This window comes from Silene latifolia, chromosome 10 (genome assembly GCF_048544455.1).
Source record: "Silene latifolia isolate original U9 population chromosome 10, ASM4854445v1, whole genome shotgun sequence".
NCBI lineage: Eukaryota > Viridiplantae > Streptophyta > Magnoliopsida > Caryophyllales > Caryophyllaceae > Silene > Silene latifolia.
Genome location: NC_133535.1, coordinates 139,321,122 through 139,325,542, shown reverse-complemented (window position 1 = coordinate 139,325,542; position 4,421 = coordinate 139,321,122). Strand labels below are relative to the sequence as shown.

The 4,421-nt window shown below is 31.6% G+C and overlaps 1 long non-coding RNA gene across 1 annotated transcript; it reads left to right on the top strand.

Moving 5' to 3' along the window:
* Positions 1-327: 327 nt before the first annotated feature.
* On the top strand, positions 328-2,175 carry LOC141609242 (uncharacterized). Its single transcript, XR_012527304.1, has 4 exons — positions 328-532; positions 1,158-1,223; positions 1,367-1,527; positions 2,031-2,175. It is a non-coding gene; the product is annotated as an uncharacterized LOC141609242 (long non-coding RNA).
* Positions 2,176-4,421: the final 2,246 nt, after the last annotated feature.

Sequence of the window (4,421 nt, the reverse complement as noted above, 5' to 3'; positions counted from 1 at the left end):
TTCCGCTGTGTAAAAAATTTGCGAAAACTACAGTATTCAGCAAATCAGGGTCTGCTTATTCTCCACTTGAGGAATAATTTGTATTTTGATTAAAAGTTAAGAATCAGATGAATCAAAAAGTACATGAAATATTTCTTAAAGCATTTTATGAATGACTGTTTGAATCGGATTTCAGAATTATCTCTTCGATATCGCTGAACGATAGAAAGCATTTTATGAATGACTGTTTGATCAGATTTGATGATTAGGGTTACTAAAAAGGATATGGAGAGTGCATTGAAGGCCAAGTTCAGCAATACTAGCTGCATTATTTCGCAAATCTTATACCTAATATTGTTTGGTGTTGCATAATGTTTTATTTTAGACGATATTTTTTTACGTAAGTCCTGGAGGAAGTTTAAGTTTGAGTCGTCATAACTTCATTGGTTTAAGTTTTCTTTGTATATATATCAGGTGGTCTTGATGATTCAAAACTCATGTTTCCTGCCATGGTTGTCCTTGGTAACATATGTTTACGACAAGAGAAATGAGAGTAAGTTTTGCGTATTGTGATTGTTGATCTTATTGTTGAGTTTATATTGTGTGATGACAGGAACCCTGTGGAGATCCCATGGGGCAAGCCTGAAATTCTTGTTCGAAATGAATGTTTCTTGATGTCCAACTTTTGGACTAAATGTGTCGTTGAGCCGATATGATTTTTTCCATGGGCACCTCTTCCTGGCTAAAGAAACAGGACAACTTGGAATTTTTTAAGTTCGAAAACTTTGGATTAGTTCAGATAAGTCGCCCTGTTTTCAGATGGAATGCTTTAATGAATGTTTTATTTGAACCGCCTATGAGACTTCAATTTGAGTATTGGTACACAATCTGCTTGTCCAAATTTATTTATTTATTTAAACTCTAGCATATTACTCCGTATATTATTGTCATTAAAGTGTGATTACTATTGTTTCGTGGGTTTTTTTTATCTCAAGGTGAAGCGGTTTTTGGGCTTCTAATTAGTAAATCAAAGCTTTTTTCCTGGAGCTAATGTACATTAGAATTATTTATGCTTTTTAGCATTTTATTACCTTTGAAGTTGGGCAATTTTCATAGCACAAGAAGTAAGTGCATTTCTTTCTTGTAGTTTCTGACTTACATACAATCAATTATGTTAGATTTTTGGTGCAGGTTTTAACTCCATCTCAAGGCAGGGAAACATCACATATCATGAATACATACGGGTACAATCCAATTGTATGAACATGTACTTTTAATATTCAAATGAACCTTGTTTTTAATAATTTATTTCAAGAGTTTGCCATTGAATAACCATTGATATAAGTTCATTCATATTTTCAACATTTTTCATTTATCTTTATGTCAGATTGTCAGCTACCAGCAAAGATTAACACCAATCCTCTTTAGCTCTCGTTGCGTCTCCCTTGTCTACTGCTCAGTGTCTTTTATGGCTCAACCTAGCCTATGCCTTCATCTCTTACAATCCTGATGTCCCACCACAATTAGCACTATGCCCATCGGACGCAGGTTGTTGTTCTTACTCACTTACTTAGCTATGTACTGAAGGATTCTAGTTGTATTATATGATATTTAGTTTCTTTAGTTATGCACTGCAATTTTTTATTGTTATATTCTTTTATTTTTGATGTGCCCCTTTTATTGCAAGTTATATTCCTTAAATTGCCAGTACTTGGAACCTTATTCCCAAATGGAATATAGGAATCCTCTAACCTGGACTAGAGAATCCATGAACAACTAGCCATTATTAGAATAACTATGGCTATCTACCATCATAGATTTCATTTAATCTGACACACTTATGGTTTTGGCTACACCATTTGGTTTTGCCCATATTTTAGCCGGTTTAAGCTAGATTTACCCTATAGATGTTGATCTAACTGCTCTGGGTGATCACACATTCATTGTTGACGAATAACAATAAATCTATTAGTGTCAACTTTGCCAAAATATTGCAGACATTATTCCATACATATGATAGTACAGTAACTCTCATTTGTTTTGATGCTCAGGTTAGTAAGATGGAAACAGAGAGCTGAGGTAAAAAGTCAAACCATCCTGCAGGCTTGTTTTTCAGACATGCTGGACACAGGTATGACTTAACGTTAAGTTTCTTGTCAGTTGTTAAAATAAAGAGACTCTAGGCTTGGCAAATCAGACCGGAGTTCATATACGGAATTCACCCGACTTATAACCATTTACTTGAAAATGGACAAAATATTACCTTATATTGTGAAACTTGGTCATAAATGGTCAAAATCGCCTATTTTTCTCTTTTTCTTATTTTGTGAATCATATACCTTATTTTGTGAATCTTAGAGCTTGTTTTGTGAAACTAGAAAGTAATATTGTGAAATTTGGTCATAAAATGATCGAAATCACCTATTTTGCTCTTTTTCTTATTTTGTGAATCATAGACCTTGTTTCGTGAATCCTAGGCCTTATATTGTGAAACTTGGTCATAAAAGGTCAAAATCACCTATTTTGCTCCTTTTATTATTTTGTGAATCCTATACCTTATTTTGTTAATCTTAGAGCTTGTTTTGTGAAAAATAGAAGGTAATATTGTGAAATTTTGTCACAAAATGGTCAAAATCACCTATTTTGCTCCTTTGATTATTTTGTGAATCATATACTTTATTTTGTTAATCTTAGAACTTGTTTTGTGAAATTAGAAGGTAATATTGTGAAATTTGGTCATAAAATGGTCGAAATCACCTATTTTGCTCTTTTTCTTATTTTGTGAATCATAGACCTTGTTTCGTGAATCTTAGGCCTTATATTGTGAAACTTGGTCATAAATGGTCAAAATCACCTATTTTCCTCCTTTTATTATTTTGTGAATCCTATACCTTATTTTGTGAATCTTAGAGCTTATTTTGTGAAAATAGAAGGTAATATTGTGAAACTTGGTCATAAATGGTCAAAATCGCCTATTTTGCTCCTTTTATTATTTTGTGAATCCTATACCTTATTTTGTGAATCTTAGAGCTTGTTTTGTGAAAATAGAAGGTAATATTGTAAAATTTGGTCATAAAATGGTCGAAATCACCTATTTTGCTCTTTTTCTTATTTTGTGAATCATAGTCCTTGTTTCGTGAATGCTATGCCTTATATTGTGAAACTTGGTCATAAATGGTCAAAATCACCTATTTTGCTCCTTTTATTATTTTGTGAATCATATACCTTATTTTGTGAATCTTAGAGCTTGTTTTGTGAAAATAGAAGGTAATATTGTGAAATTTGGTCACAAAATAGTCGAAATCACCTATTTTGCTCTTTTTATTATTTTGTGAATCATAGTCCTTGTTTCGTGAATCCTAGGCCTTATATTGTGAAACTTGGTTATAAATGGTCAAAATCACCTATTTTGCTCCTTTTATTATTTTGTGAATCCTATACCTTATTTTGTGAATCTTAGAGCTTGTTTTGTAAAAATAGAAGGTAATATTGTGAAATTTGGTCACAAAATGGTCGAAATCACCTATTTTGCTCTTTTTATTATTTTGTAAATCATAGACCTTGTTTCGTGAATCCTAGGCCTTATATTGTGAAACTTGGTCATAAATGGTCAAAATTGCTTATTTTCCTCTTTTTATTATTTTGTGAATCATATACCTTATTTTGTGAATCTTAGAGCTTGTTTTGTGAAACTAGAAGGTAATATTGTGAAATTTGGTCATAAAATGTTCGAAATCACCTATTTTGCTCTTTTTCTTATTTTGTGAATCATAGACCTTGTTTCGTGAATTTTAGGCCTTATATTGTGAAACTTGGTCATAAAAGATCAAAATGACCTATTTTGCTCCTTTTATTATTTTGTGAATCCTATACCTTATTTTGTTAATCTTGGAGCTTGTTTTGTGAAAAATAGAAGGTAATATTGTGAAATTTGGTCACAAAATGGTCAAAATCACCTATTTTGCTCCTTTTATTATTTTGTGAATCATATACCTTATTTTGTTAATCTTAGAACTTGTTTTGTAAAACTAGAAGGTAATATTGTGAAATTTGGTCATAAAATGGTCGAAATCACCTATTTTGCTCTTTTTCTTATTTTGTGAATCATAGACCTTGTTTCGTGAATCCTAGGTCTTATATTGTGAAACTTGGTCATAAATGGTCAAAATCACCTATTTTGCTCCTTTTATTATTTTGCTAATCCTATACCTTATTTTGTGAATCTTAGAGCTTGTTTTGTGAAACTAGAAGGTAATATTGTGAAATTTGGTCATAAAATGGTCGAAATAACCTATTTTGCTCTTTTTATTATTTTGTGAATCATAATCCTTGTTTCGTGAATCCTAGGCCTTATATTGTGAAACTTGGTCATAAATGGTCAAAATCGCCTATTTTGCTCCTTTTATTATTTTGTGAATCATATACCTTATTCTGTAAACCTT